This window comes from Manis javanica, chromosome 3 (assembly GCF_040802235.1).
Source record: "Manis javanica isolate MJ-LG chromosome 3, MJ_LKY, whole genome shotgun sequence".
NCBI classification, from domain to species: Eukaryota; Metazoa; Chordata; class Mammalia; order Pholidota; family Manidae; genus Manis; species Manis javanica.
Window position 1 is genome coordinate 124,460,558 of NC_133158.1, and position 17,050 is coordinate 124,477,607.

Sequence of the window (17,050 nt, forward strand, 5' to 3'; positions counted from 1 at the left end):
CATGCAAATTTCATTAAATGGTAGAATGGTGTTCTGTATGGAATTGGCGGCAAGAGACCTGAATTCTAGTTCTGCTCAGTCACTGATTTGTTAAGAAGATGGGTAAGACATAGTTGCTTTTTAAAACTTCAATTTCCTCATCTGAGAAAGGAAGGGGCTGATCTGCAATCTCACACACAGCACTCAGCTTGAGTGTTTGAGGATTCTGAGTGTAGAAAGCAGGGCTGATTGTAGGTTAGACCCACACGGTTTGGGGTCAAGCCTATCTGAATTTAAATCTCTGTTTAACAGCTTCCTGTATAGCACTAAGTAACCTGATCTCTCAAAACCTCAGTTTCGTCATCTGTAAAATGGGGTCAATAATTGTACCTCCCTCATAGGGATTGTTGTGGAATTAAACTAGGTCACCCATATACATGCTTAGAACAGTACCTGGTGCATGCTAAGCCCCCAATAAAGGTGAGTTAGTATAGTAAGAACTGTATATGGAATTATTTGTTGCCATTGCACTTGGATTCCATATCATTCATAATCAAAGTTGTGTGAGTTCTCCATTCCCAAACATCTGTTATAAACTATGTCTTCAAATTTAAGGCATTTTATCACTAATATGGATGACAAATTATTTCCTAGTCTATTAACTTCAAATGATTGGTTAATAACTTCCCTCAAAAGTCAGGGAACAGCTTGTCCATCTTATTGGAGTTTCTGCAAATAACAGCCCATGCCAATTAGATTAAATAACAGTAATAATAGCTCTTCAAGGGGCAGGAGAGTCTTGTGGGTAGACCAAATGAAGTAACACCTGTTAACAAAAACTGTGACAAAAATAATACAGGTAATTTGCTTTACTAAACCCAGTCTAAGTTTTATCTGCGTCATGTTTCTTGTTTTTTTTTTTATTGTGTCTGTTTAAAACAGTCTGTTTGCATTGCCAAATTATATTAACTATTTGTTTGGACTATGGCATGGCAATACTCCTTCAATCCTTCATGTACTTTGGCTTAATAGGAAACAAAAAATAAGATCTGAGGAGAGTAATGATTATTCTGAATTGCTCATCATCTTGCATACATGGCAGACAAAGGTTTCTCTTAATAAAGAGGATCAAATGAGGAATATATGCTTGTACAGACCCAATCTTGATGTATAAAACCCAGTACTTGAATGGTTGTTGAACACTTTTAGTTAAACATGTAGCATTTGTTATTCATGAAAAAAACCACTTAACATTTCAACAAATAGAGTGTTTCTTAAAACACCATTGTGTCTTTGCATTTTTATATTTCATCTTGCTTACACTCTGAAATACACAGTTTCAGAGGAGCATCAAAATAAAATCTCCACAAAGGGAGAAAAACAGAGTGACACATATAGTAAGTGGTGAGTAGCCTTCCATTTACCTGAGGTGGCAGCTGAAATCACAGGGCAGCCACTCTATTGCTTTAAGCAAGGCCAAGAATTATTCCATGCTTAAAACACATTTACTAATTCAAACTGGAAAATTCTCCAATTACAGTAGTTTGTTGAACTGTCCTGAAAGAAAATGCTCTGTGGAGATTTGTCACCCACTGGGGTCTCAATTTTAGATATCAATTAGAAAGTTTATCAGACTTGTATAGTGTCTTAACTCTAAAATTTTTTAAGTTACTTATCTCTGACTTTCAGTTTCCTCATCTGTAAAATGGGAAGCATACTAATGTAAGAATAATAATATAATAATAATAATCTCTATCTCATGAGGTTGTTGTGGTGTGATAATTTTGCAGTATCTGCTATGTATGCAGTGCCTGCTATATATACAGGTCTTAAATGGCATTTCCCACACCTGTCATTACAGTAGGACATTAAAAAGGATTTAGCTATTACTGTGCATTACCAGAGGGCTGATCATACCTGGACCATCCTCATCAACATTGTATATAGTTCAGCTTAATAGGAAGTCATAACAAAACCCTGAGAGTCCAATGATTATTTCAAAAAGCACTAGGATGCTTTTCACAGTGTAGAAGTGCTACAGATATAAGGGGTTTTCTTGGAGGAACAAATAAAACTGTTTCCTTGCTTAGAACCAGCCTTAACATTTAATAGCCAGCACACAGCAACTTTCAAAAGAAAGCCCTACTGTTCTGGACCTTTTGTTTCCTGGGCATGACTGAGAATCTCTGTGTATGACTGAGATCAACAGATAGATATCCAGGAACTGGCAGATCAATTGCTATTTCTTTCTAATGCTGCTGTTTGAAACTTAGATCCTAGTATGTTTGTATGGTCTCCCACCTAGGCAAAACTATTGATTAATTAATAAAAGAACCAAATAGAAGTGAGGAGGGAAAAGTTATGCACTACTAGGTATACTTAAAAAGAGGAAATAAATATGAAAATGTTTATTCCCCCTGGCAGGCAAAAAAAGACTACTCATTCAATCTAAATTTTGTGTGTTTCTCTGTGTTTCTCCCTCCAACTTTTATCCTAAAAATATTTTATGAGTTCAACTTAACTGTTAAGTGTTTTCAGTAGCAAAGAGAGATGTTGTGCCTCTTAATGCACTGCTGTGACAATCCAAGTTATTGGTAGCAGTGGGAGACAACTGCAGCAAGAGATTTGAAAAAAGAGTAAAATATGTCTCTGAACGTAACAAAAGTACTAGTTACTTTTTCCTCCCACTTGATGGTGTTTCAAGCCAGAAAGGAACAATTAAATTACTTAAACTCTGCTATCAGGCAAACTGTGAGTAAACTTTTCTGTTTTCATCCTGAGAATCTGTCATAACATAAAGAAGATAATTAATTACTATCGATCAATCTTTTTGACCTGTAACTATAGAAGGAAACAAGTTTTATTTTCCATAGTGTAATAAGAACAAAGTAAACTCACTAATACCTACTCAAGGTCTGCAAAAAATGATCTTTCAAATAATCTTAATCCAGAGTCAAGATGTCACTAACAAGCGGATCCAAACCATTTAGTTTGTATTGAATAAAATACAAATGAATAAAGATGTTGTAAGTCAAAATACAACAAAGCAGTCCATTTGCACATTGTTTTCCAAATTAATGTTGCTACTACTAGAGGCTACCAGAATCAAAGGAGCAAAGCTATTCTGTCACTATTACACATATTCAAACACTAATATTAAGATTAAGAATTACCTGTTACAACTATAGCCAAATAATTGCCCCTAGAGAGCCCACAACTGAATGCTAGGTTAGTTATATAATCCATCGATTCATTGTTCTTCGGGTGATGTTTCTCTGTTTGCCACTCACAAGACCCCCCTTTTGTTATGCCCCATTTTGAACACAGATTTACCTCAAATAAACCTTTAAAGAGAAAAACAATGTAAGGACATATTCTCCTTTCCTGTCAGAGTAGAATCAACAAGGGAATAATCCCTTGTTGCAGGGTTTCCTTTTTTAAATTCTCCCAGCTCTTCCCTTCTACCATAACGAGTAGGAACTTCTGTTTCCCTTGTTTTCCTAAACAACCCTTTGAAAAAACATCAATTCCCCTTGTAGGCTTAGGAAGTTTGCTGATCTTATCGGCTTAGGGGCAGCTACATTCACAGGAAGCCCAGCACCCAGGATCATTGTCTCCTTTCTGAAAGCTGGGTGAAGACATCAGACTCTCCGCTTGTCATTGGTGTATAACTGAGATTAAATAACTCGATATTGGGAATTGATAGCACCATTAGAATTTTGCCCTCAAGTTGCTAAAGATAATTTCTACCTTATGCCAATAGCCTCTCTTTAAATTCTGGCTCAAATATTAGAGGTATGGATTAAAGTATAGACTAAGGTAAAGTTTTCTGGTCTCTACAAGGACACCAATCCCTAATTTGGGATTCAATATCCTAATTTTGAACATTCTGCTCAAAGGATGGGGCTGCAATGACTCAACTTGACATAGTTAAAGAACATCAGTGGTTTCACATTTAGAAGTTGTTGAAATATTTCAGATTTGAAAAGAGACTTGTTTCCTGTGAAACTGGGAGAAATCTTCATTAGTCATCAGGCAAAAGATGTTCCCAGGTTTTATCATTTGGAAAGAGAGGAATGGAAGGAAGAGTACCATTGCAATTATGGTATCAGATCTAAAGCTATGGGAGGTGTTCACCTGCACCAGGTGAGGAGGGGAGAAGGAAATTCTCTTATTTGGCCAGAAGAATGAATCCTAGTTTCTACTAGTTAATTAGGCAATTAGTGTAAGTAGTTGGTATGGACCAAACACCTCCAGGGGACAAGCCCTTAGAGCCAAGATAAGCAGGAGGTGCTTTCTTTGACTTCATAAGGGTTCTAAAAGAAGACTAAAATAAAAATGGAATTTTCATAATTTTGTGTACTTAAACTCAAGAAGTACAAACAATAAATTTTCTTTTGATAAATAATTAAGCTAGTATATTTTAATTCATTAATATAATGTGATAAAGGGCAAAGAGGAATACATCTAGAAAGCAAAACAGAGAATCTTTCTTCTGAAGTGAACCATGCACTACTGAGCTTAAAGCCCCCTGTGCCCCATTCATCCTCCTGACCTAACCCCTCTGACCTCTTAGAAACCTAATACATTTCCTATTTCATTTGTACTCACTCCCCGGAAGACTATTCTTTATATGGTATGTAGCATTTCCTTACTTTACTACCAATCAGAAAGTCATGTCAGCATATTATAAGGCACATAGAATGAGTTGTGTCTCTTGTTTTGGTAAGGATGGAATTTGATATCAAAATTAAGACACAAAAGAGAGTTGAATTTTTACATGCCAGGTGAATGTAGGGGAAAACAGTTTGTAAAATGTTATGTGTGATACCAATTAAGGGATTATTGGGATTCAGTTGTTATCTTTTAAGTGTTTATTTTCAGTAGAAAAATAAATGGGCCTTCAAGAAGAAACTCTTATTTCATGTTCATTAGTAGATTATGTTTTGTTTTGGAAGTGGGAAAATATAAGAACTAAATGCTTAAATAAAAAAAATAACATCTTTCATCCATGTCATTTGGATTCTAAAACTTATTTGTAGTAATTCTAAATTACACAACAGACCTTCTTTTTTCGGGGTGACCTCTGCTTGATATCTAAGTCACAATAAGTAATTTTTGGTATCAATTACTTAAGTGCTTGATTTGCTAAGAAAGACATCATTAAACCAAATATTAATCAATTTACCATCATATATGGTGGGTAGGCAGTCAGTTACTTTTTTCAAAATCACCCTTTCCAACACCCACTTCCCCACGCTGCCAGCCAATCCTCAGTATAGTGGGAAAGAAGCTGCTCTGCTTAACTCAAGTTAATTCTGTTTAATTCCACATATTTTATCAAAATGTTTAATTTAGAGGTAATAATTTAAAGATTGCTGTTGAGGCAAACTAAATGTATTAAAGAAGTTGATACCAAAAATGTTGAGTGTCAGTGAAACTTAGCTGAAAGCCAGTAGGATTGGCCATCTAATGGCGATTAAATATGCTATAAATTTAAATCCTTGAAGTACTTGTTGAGATTTATTCAGGCAGACAAACAAAGATAACAAAAGTCTTTTGTATATTTGTCAGTCATTTCCATTCCTCTGTTGTCGTAGTGTCAAATAATGTCAGTTATTTAAGGGCAATTACTGTAATTTTAAATTCTCAACAAATTAAACTATAAAGACTATAAGTCCAAGAAGGACCCTACCCATTTTTCTACTACATTATCCTCCTTCCATTTTTAAAGGTAAGTTTTAATTGTTCAAATGTTTAGAGAGGGAATTGTTTTTTTTCTCTGTTGGTGCTTAAAAAAACAAAAACTACCCATGTTTGGACATTTCTCTTTAATTGAGCTATGTTTTATAAAATTTTTCCAATGGCACTATGCTTTTTTAGATGAGTAAGGGGAATGATTTTTAATTAGACTTCATTCATTTTTTTATATTGGACTAGCTATGTTTTTAGCTTTCTCATACTCTAGATATACAATTTAATGAACTTAGGTTAGGGTCTAGAAAAAAAAACTGTCCATGGGAGCCAAATAGATCTCAAGATGAGTAGAAAAATATGCATTCAAATCATGCTTGATAATGGAATATTCTACCAATAAGAATAAGAAAAATCTTCAAAATGAAATGTAAGCATAATTAATTTGAATGGAATCATTAAAGAAGTTTCATAAAATAATTTAAAGTGAAGCAGGAAAATAATTACCTCCCATCTTTTTAAGCTATGTTGACAAAGTTCAAATGTTACATAATTTAAGAGGTTGGATTCAATACATTTTATATTTTATGAGATCTTTTTTTAAGATTTAGAGCAGCATCTAGGATTTCTTTGCAGTAATAAAGACAATGATCCATTATGTTCTTCTATTACTAATTATTCTGTAAAGATTGTCTGTTCCAAAAGATAATTAGAAAGGGTGAAATTTAATTCCATTAAACAGAACTCAGCTGGGACATAATAAAATTTTGCTGTGAAGTTGAAGACTTTGAAGCCAAATAAAAAGCTTTTATGGAGATAGAGCTGATGAGATTGTAAAACTCACACCTTATTCATGTAGGGTGTATCTTTTAAGATACACTAGAAGAGGATTATGTTTACTCATGAGGAGTTTTAAGTGTTCAGTAAGCACAAACATTCACAAAGTATGTGTCTTTTCTTTAAATGAGAATTTTAGTGATGGATAGAGGTATTTTAGATTCTAAGTTTGTTCATTTATTTAACAATAATGTGTTGCATATCTACTCTGCACATGATGCTAGATAAAATACTAAGGGTACAATTCTGTTTATCAATGACTGTGTTTACCTCTGTGTCTTCCATACCAAGTATGTGCCTAGCATACAGTAGGTGCTCAATGAGTGCTAAGAGAGAAATATGACCACAGGCTGTTGGTGATAACTAGACCTCATGGCAAAGACAATGGCCACTCTAATCCATGAATAGGTAAAAACATAGAACTCGAAGGGATTTCATTTTTCAAAAAGCACATAGTTATTAAAGCAGAAATGAGATTGAAATCAGGTCTAGATGGCCCCAAAAACCTGTTCTTTCCAAACACTGAAAGAATTGTGTCACTGAAGGGGATGCAAGGCAATAGAGAAGGTGAGACCAGTCGTTTTGTTTTGTGTTTTCTGGAATAGAACATTCCTTTAGTTCTATGTGGAGCAAAATAGAGGAGGACCCCTTGTAAGAGTGGGTGGTATTTACAGAATTAAAAAGATGGGCCTACGAAGAAAGCTGGAAAATTCACAAATATGTGGAGATTAAATAATATGCTACTGAACAAACAATGGGTCAAAGAATAAATTAAAAGAATAATTTAAAAAAAAGATTGAGACAAATAAAAATGGAAATATAACATACCAGAATTTGTGGGATGCAGCAAAAACAGTTTTAGGAATGAAGTTCATGATAATAAGTGCCTAGCTCAAGAAACAAGAAAATTCTCAAATAAGCAACCTAACTTTACACTCAAGGAACTAGAAAAAGAATAAATGAAGCCCAAACTTGGTAGAAGGAAGGAAATAACAAAAAATAGAGTAGGAATAAATGAAATTGAGGTTACAAGACAGTAGAAAAGGTCAGTGAAACTAAGAGCTGGTTCTTGGAGAAGATAAATAATATTGATGAACCATTATCTAGACTCACCAAGAAAAAAAGAGAGAGGACTAAATAGAATCAGAAATGAAAGAGGAAATGTTGCAATTGATACCACAAAAATACAAAGGGTCATAATAAATTACTATGAACAATTTTATGCCAACAAATTGGGCAATCTAGAAAAATGGATATATTCCTAGAAATATACAAACTACCAAGACTGAATCATGATGAAATAGAAAATCTGAACAGACTGATTAGTAGTAAGGAAATTGAATCAGTAATCCAAAACCTCCCAACAAACAAAAGCATTGGACCATACTACTTTGTTGGGTAATTCTACCAAATTTTCAAAGAATTAATATCAATCCTTAAGTTTCAAAAAAACTGAAGAGGAGGGAATCTTCTAAACTCATTTTATGAGGCTAGCATTACCTAGATGTTAGAACAAAACAAGGATGCCATAAAAAGAGACCATTACAGGGCAAAATTTCAGTTGAATATATACGTAAAAATCTTCAACAAAATATTAGTAAACCAAATTCAACAATACATTAAATAGACCATGATCAAGTGGGGTTTATTCCAGTATTCAAGGATGGTTCAATGACCACAAATCGGTCAATTTGATAAACCATATTAATAAAGTGAAGGACAAAAATCATACGATCATATCAATAAATGCAGAAAAAGCATTTGGCAAAATTCAACATCCATTTGTGATAAAAAATATCAACAAAGTTGGTATAGGAGGATTGTACCTCAGCAGGATATAGGCCATATATGATAGGCCCATAGCTGACATCATACTCAATGGTGAGAAGCTGAAAGTTTTTCCTCTAAGATCAGGAACAAGACAGGGATGCCTACTCACCACTTTTATTCAGCTTAGTATTGAAAGTCTATAGCCACAGCAATCAGATAAGAAAAGAAGAAATAAAAGTCATCCAAATTGGAAAGAAAGAAGTAAAATTATCAGTATTTGCAGATAACATAATATTATATACAGAAAATCCTAAGGATGTCAACAAAAAGATATTAAAATAATATACAAATTCAGTAAAGCTTCAGGATACAAAATTAATACCCCAAAATCTGTTTCATTTCTGTACACTAACAGTGAACTTCCAAAAAGGGAAATTAAGAAAACAATTCCATTTACAATTACATCAAGAAGAAAAGTAAAATACCTAGGAATAAATTTAACTAAGGAGGTAAAAGACCTGTACAAAGAAAACTATAAGACAAAGAAACTGAAGAAAACACAAATAAATGGGAAGATATTCTGTGTTCATGAATTGTAAGAATTAATATCATTAAGATGTCTATACTACCCAAAGCATTTTACAGATTCAAAGCAATCCTTGTCAAAATTCCAATGACATTTATCACCAAAATAGAATAAACAATCTTAAAATCTGTATGGAACCACAAAATACCCTGAGTTACCAAAGCAATCTGGAGAAAGAAGAACAAAGCCAGAGGCATCTCACTCCCTGGTTTTAAACTATACTACACAACTAAATTAATCAAAACAGTATGATATTGGCATAAAAATAGACAATAGATCTATGAAGTAAAATAGCCCAGCAATAAATCCATGAAACTATGGTCATTTAATTTATGACAAAGGAGTCAGGAATAAACAATGGGGAAAGGACAATCTCTTCAATAAATGGTGTTGGAAAACTGGACAGCCACATACTGGACTAATTTTTTACACCATACACAAAATTAACTCAAATGGATTAAAGACTTGAACAAGACATGCACTCACCAAACTCCTAGAAAAAAACAGGCAATAGCTCCTTGACATAGGTCTTGGAGGTGATCCTTTTAATCTAACACAAAAACCAAAACCAAAAGCAACAAAAGCAAAAGTAACAAGTGGGACTACATCAAATTAAAAAATTTCTGCACAGCCAAGGAAACCATCAGCAAAATGAAAAAGTAGCCTACCGAATGGGAGAATAAGGGGCTAATATCAACAATATGTAAAGAACTCACACAACTCAATAACAAACAAACAAGTAAACAATCTGATTTTAAAAATTGGCAAAGGGTCTGAATAGACATATTTTTCCAAAGAAGACATGCAGATGGGCAACAGGTATATGGAAAGATTCTCTACATCATTAATCATCACAGAATGCAAATCAAAACCACAATGAGATACCACTTCACATTTGCCAGAATGGCTATTATTAAAAAGACTAAAAATATCAAATATTGGTGAGAATGTGGAGAAAGGGGAACCCTCATGCACTGTTGGTCATAATGTAAATTAGTGCAGCCACCATGGAAAAACAGTATGGACGTAAAAAGTAAAAATAGAACTGCCATATGATCCAATAAATCCACTTCTGGCTATTTACCTGAAGAAAATGAAAACATTAACTCTAAAAGACATATGCACTCGCATGTTCATTGCAGAATTATTTACAGTAGTGAAGTATGGAAACAAGTGTCCATCAATAGATGAATGGATAAAGAAATAGTGGCATAAATATACACTGAAATATCATTCAGCAATAAAAAAGAATAAAATCTTACCATTTGTGATAACATAGATGGACCTTGAACTCATGCTAAGTGAAATAAGTCAAAGATAAATACCATATGATTTTCTTAAATGTGGAATCTAGAACCTTAATAAATAAAATAAAATACATAAAATCAAGCTCATAGATACAGAGAACCAATTGGTAGTGGTATGAGAAATGGGTGAACTGTTTTTGTTTTTGTGGTTTTAATTTCAATAAAGTAAAATAAAATTTAAAAAAAGAAAATGGAGCCAGAAGTAGTGGACCTTAACACAGAGAATAGGCAGATACTAGCTCTTAAATATATCCATATCCTAAGCCCCAAAACTGTGACTATTTTACATTGCATGGCAAAGGGGAGTTAAGGTTGTAGACATAATTAAGGTTGCTGTCAACTAACCTTGAGATGGAGAGATTATCTGGATTCATCCACATATGCCCAATGTAATCAGAAGTCGAAGCAGGAGGAAGGAGAGAGAGAACCAGATAACCTGAGTATGAGAAGGCCTCGACCTGAAATCGCTGACTTCAGAGACAGAAGGAGGCCCTGAGCCAACAAGGAGCTTGGGAACCTCAAGAGGCTAAAAAGGCAAGAAGTGGGTTCTTCCCTACAGCCGCCAGGAAAAATGCCATCTTGCCAACACATTGACAATAGCCCAGTGAAACCTCTTCCAGACTTCTGACCCCAAGAAAGGTAAATTTGTGTTGTTTTAAGCCACCAGGTGTGTAGGAATTAGTTCTGGCAGCAGCAGAAAACTAACACAACCTGGCAGTGATCAACAGCCTTCTTGCTGTTACCATAAAACCAAGAGCACAGATAAAGAAACCAGCCATTGGTGACATTGTTTAGACACTGAGGCCTACCATGTTTCTGGGGGAAAAAAAAAATGTTCCTTAAAGAAGGATTCCAAATAAATGCAGAAACAATGAGGGAAACAGAAAGTCGTCTTTATAATATCATGGTAATAATTGCTCCAAACCAGACTTAATGATGAATGTTAAAATTAACTGGTAAAACTTGAAAGGAAAACAATATATTTGCATAGCTTTAAAGTATCTGTGTCCCCAGATATTTATTAATGTGATTGTTTTAATGTATGTCCAGAAATTCTTTGATATTCCTCCCACTCGGAGGTAAAGATTAGCCCACGTCCTCTTGGAGTGAGGGCTGGGCTTAGGGACTACTTTTTAACACTGAATATGGAAGAAAAACGGTAACTTTAGAGTGGAGAAACCCAAATTGAGCAATATTCTACAGACTGCCTTGCTAGTACTCTTAAAAAGCATCAATGTCATGAAAGTTAAAAAAAACAAAACAAAACAAAAAACCAAACTTTCATAGATTGGAGGAAATGGAGGAGATGTGACAACTAAATGCAATGTGGGAACCTAGATTGGATCCTGGAACAGAAAAATAACTGTTAGTGGAAACACTGGTAAAATCTGAATGAAGTCTATAGTTTACTTTATAGTATTGTACCAGTGACAGTATCCTAATTTTTGATAATTGTAGCATGATTCTGTAAGTTAATAGGGGAAGCTGGATAAAGGGTATAGGAACTCTGCACTACTTTTACAACTCTTCTATAAACCTGAAATTATTTTAACATAAAATAGTTAAAAACAAATAAATAATTCAAAGACAAAGAACAAACAGGAAAAGATTTAATGTAGTTGGCAGAAAAATGATTAACAGCCTTACTGCAAAGTAACTTTTATAAGTAATTGAAAAGTGGGCAAAAAAGATAAATAAGCCATTTAAAAATGAGGAATACAAATAAATATGTAAAGAATAATCAACTTTACTAAAAATCAAAGACATGAAAAATAACCTCATGTCCTTCTTTTTTCAGTTTAATTAAAGATTAAAGAGAGATAATACTTAAAGGTACTTCTTTGAGGTTATGAAAATAATAGATATTTTCACTGTTCCTGTTAGAATGTCATGATACAACTTTTGCTGATAATTTACCAACATCAATAAAACTTTAAAAATACATAAATATTTGAGGTAGAATTTCCACTTTGTATTAAAGGATGGTCTACATATTTTTTTTTACTTCCTTATTTATTGTGTGTCTTCCTCCTTTAAAACAATGAGTATGTATTACCTTTAAAATTAAGTTTTGAAAGCTATTAACCAGAAAACAGATAATTACACACAATGAAATACTATAAAGACAGAAAAATGATGCTGGAAAGTTTAATGGCATAGAAAGATGCTCATGATATTTTGTGAACTGAAAAAAAAGCTAGATTAAAAATATCACTTATAACATGATCTATTTTTACTTAAAATAAATACCATGCATTTTTTAAGAAACTGGAAGGTCCTATAGCAAAATGTAAACTGTGGTTATTTTTTGTGTAGTAAGATTTCATGTGATTTTTCACATTTTTCTTCTTCTTTATCTATATTTTCTGTAAGAAACATATATTGCTTTTTGTATTAAAGTTCTTCCATAAATAAATGAAAAGCAGCATAAGAAAATGTCAGTTAGTATATCTCAATTGGTCTTATTTATCATCAAAACCATTTATGGATTGCCTGTCTGTATGTGCTGCCCTGATTATCTTTGAGTCTATAGCACTGTCAACCTGCGTGTATTACAGGCTTTGGTGATCTGTTTTTGTAAAGTCATCTTTGATCCAGGGGCACAGCAATAGGGAGCAGACTTTGAGTTGATGTTGGTTATGGTTAGGAACAAAAATAAACCTTTTGTTAGAAACATCACTCTTTTTATTGACATAAAAAAGACCTTAAGCAGATAATGAGCTAAAGATTCACATCAAACTAAAGGGGGGAGGGAAACTACTCTTTCATTTTTCAGAAACAATTTGAGAACCAGTGCTCAGTCACTACTTTGCAAAAGCACTCATCCCTAGGCTGATAAAATACAAGGCAAATCAATTCATCTGGACACAGGAACATTCCACAAAGAGCTGATTTGCTGATGCAGGTCTGAGCACCTGTCTCAGAATCTTGGTAGCATCTCTAACTTTTACCTTGGCCTCAGTATTTTTATAGACACAAGTCACAGAAGCAAGTATTAGTGAAGAGATACTCTAAGGACTTTCTGGATCATCAATGGCTAATTAACTCCTGATTATATCCTGTTAAATCCCCATTTCCATTTGAATTACATTCCAACTTTTCTTCTACCCCCTAAAATTTTTAAAGTACTGTAAAAACATAAAATTTGTAACCTAAGATCTTAATTACGTAATCTTACCTCTGCAGTGGTATTTGAGAACAGTGTGTTTATCTTTGCTCTTAAACGGTTACTTAAGATCTCATGGCAAAGATGAGCCAGGCAAAGTATGCACAGATCCAAGCCCAAATCCACAGTTTCAAACAGTAAGAAGATTTCCATGGGGCAAGATGATAGTTACATTATATAAGTTATGCTAAAGCACACCCTTGTCATTTAGGTGGAAAACGTGAGTAAAATTTGGAAGAGATTAAGAGCAAAGGTGTGTTTCAAAAGTGAGGACAAATGCTAATTGCCAAGTAGCCATCTCTACATTAGGGTCACTGGTCCCAAGTTTACTCCCACAGATAGCTGAGGGTGACCTCGATGCTTCATCCCTTTCTCCACCTCTTCCCCATTTCAGGAAGGTGGGGCAGTCTAAAGGAACACAGGCTCACTTTTCAGTCAGTCACAGGTCACAGCTGTGTTTGAAATCTGTCACCATTAGCCGTGTGACCTCAGGCAAGTTAATAAATTCCTTCTTGGTCATCCATTTTCTCATCTGTAGAATGAGGAATGGTAATAAATTCCTTAAGTAATAGATAGTTATTAAAAGCTTTTGTGAGGATTCAAAATGGTCATGTATGAAAAGGCAGGCTCCCTTGAAATGGCAGTGATTGTCATCGTGACCTTCACACCCATAGACTGACTCTCCATCTGAAAATATGGTTCCTAACACCCTGCGCTGAAATATTTAAAAGGAACCAGTACAGAGCAGAGGGGAAGAGATCTTTTTCTCTATTACGTAAACAGAAAGAAACACCTGAATATAAACAGTGTCAGCAGCACTAACATAACATTCTAATTATCAAGTGTTGCCTGGCTAAAGATATGGAAAATTCTTACAGTAATGAATTTTTAACATCGAAATTTGACTTACCTTTGTGTTCTGCTGCCTTAAATCCATTTTGGAAACAGGCAGAACATAAATAAATAAACAGTCAACTCTGGACGTTTGGGTGAAAACAGGTGGCGATTGAAAAGACGGGTGAATGTGTGTGTGTGAGAGTTAAAAACAAGTGTCTTACGGGGCAAATAAGTCGAGCAGTAAGAACGGACATCTGTCTTGAAAGGGAGCCTACGTGGGCTGCCTTTGCTCTGGGAGCCCCCTTGTCCTGTTGTCATCATCTGTGTAAGCTGCAACACACCATCTTCCACGCGTGGCTGCCCCCTCTGTCTTCCTCTTGTCCGTTTCCGCTCCATTCGTGTATAGTGCGTTGGAGTTTTCTCTCGCTCGAAGGTCTTTTCCTGCCACCACCTTTGCTCTCCCTTCCTCTGCTGGCCGCCGGCGCACGCCGGCTCTCACATTACCTTGCCTAATCCTCACCATTAGGAGGTAGGTGTTCAATGGCATCTTTTGCTGGAAAACGGGACAGAGCCTCCCCTTTCTGCTCTCCCTACCAGCCTTCCACATGTCCATCCTAACTGGCTCATCAGAAGGGGTTGTTGAGGACACCCGAGGGACACTGTCTGTTAACTTAGAGTTATTTCCTCTCCTTTGCATCACTAATGTCACATTCTGTTTGAGCTCAAAACTTAGTATGTGGATAACTGTGTTGAGATGAAACTTTCTTCCCCGTGCCTCCCAGATCACTACAGAGCTCATGTCATGCTGTATTGGAATAAATGTGTTTGGGGAGCTGTGCCTCCCTCTAGATTAATGCTAGATTATCCACAGGCAAATCAAGTATACATTTAGTGCTCTGGCACAGCAGAGGCATTAAACAAAACAACTAAAAACATCAACAAAGGCAAACAAACAAAAAACTAAATACAGAAATAGCAATTAAATGTTCTGGAAAGAAACTTTTAATTTACTGCCCTTCACTTCTGTGCCTTTAAAACATTTAAACTGTACTTGGAATTGCATGTGGGAAAGCAACACCAGAAAGTTTTCAGATTTTAGAACCTGCTGAATTCTTACTCTGTCTGGACTTGATGAAGGATTCTTGAGTGGAGTTTCATCCAGTCCTCAGAAACCTTGCTCAAAATCAAGTGCTTGTGCATATGGGCATTTTTCAGTGGTGAAAGCTGGAGGGCTCTGAGATTCTCAACAGTTTAAAAACCATTGCATTAGTGAGTTAGAGAGCAGAACTGTGTTTGCTTCATCTTTGCACATCCGGGGCTAGGGCAACTCCCTGGCACAATTCTGGTTAATATGCAATGGTTCTTTCTCAGTACTGGAGATTATTATTTTTTGATACTGATGATGTATCAAAGAAAGGTAATTAGTAATGTAACCCTACTCCATTGTGGTTATTTAACATTTTAGTCTATGTAGTTCTAACACTCACCACACACGCACACTTTTTTGTTTTTGTTTTTTAATTATTAGATGATTTCTAATACTTGTGGCAATCTTAGCAAAGACCTAGCACTGAACTTGATAAAAGAGTCATTTGGTGTTTTAACATTGGGCTTGCTGCTCCTTTAGGCAGAAATGTTCTTAGGTACTCCGTCTTCTCATTTGTCATTTTAAAATCAATCTATTTTTTCTTTTTTTGTCAAATTGGCAGGTGTTGCCTGAAGGCAAAATAAATCCACGGAATCTTATCCCCATTTATCAGAGGTTCTCCAATATCTGTGTGTGATAGAGTCCCCTGGGAAGCCTGTTAAACACTTGGATTCCAGAGCCCAATCCACAGAGGGTCAAGATAACTGGTCTGCAATCCACATTTTTAACAAGGAGCTCAGCTGATTCTGAGAAGGATACTCTGACTCTGAATACACTTCTATATTGGACCATTCTCTCCATTAATATTCATTGAGGTTTAAATATAAATTTACAGGGACAAAATGAGCATGTAGCACTCTTAAAACTTTTCTTTGACTCTGCATTTCCATGAGACAAAGAGACTGTGAAAAACTGCTCTAGGGGAGAAGAAACCAGCTGTCTGAGACTTAACGGGGTTTAGTTTCTTTTTGAACATGCAGGTAAATTTCAAAACCTATCAGTGAAAACCTAAGTAACACCAGAAACACCTCACTTTATGATCTGCTTCAGCTTTGGTACTAGAGCATATTGAATTTTAACACTGAAACTTGCCAGATCCATAGCCATTCCTGATGATGATGACGAGGTGTGCGGAGCTCAGCCACTGTTTGTAAGTATGTTTGTTTTTCATGCAGCTACATTGTAAGAGTAGTCTGGCATTTATGGAGATCCGGCCTGTTGCACATAAGCATGTTGATGATACATAGCCTTTCTCCTCATGCACATTCCTGACAAAGGGAGACTGTGTTTGGTTTGCTTTGGTTTAAGAATATTTACCAAGCACTTGTAAGTGATAGCTATAGCTATTTGATTTTACATGTATTTTATGTGGTTTTAAGCATGTCTGCAAAATAGGGCTGTTGAAGTTACATATTATGATAATTAGGACAACAATGGTACCCCGTCGGGAACACCACTCACAGGGGCAAGGTGAGCACCATTTCCTTCATGCAGCAGTAATACACACATTACTTTTTTTTTCAAGTGATGTATAATTGACATATAACATGATATTAGTTTCAGTTATACATCATAGTGACTCAATATTTTTATATATTGCAAAATGATCACCACAATAAGTCTGGTTAACATCCATCACCATACATGGCCACAGGTATTTGTGTGTGTGTGTGTGTGTGATGAGAATATTTAAGATTTACTCTGTTATTAGCAACTTTCAAATATGC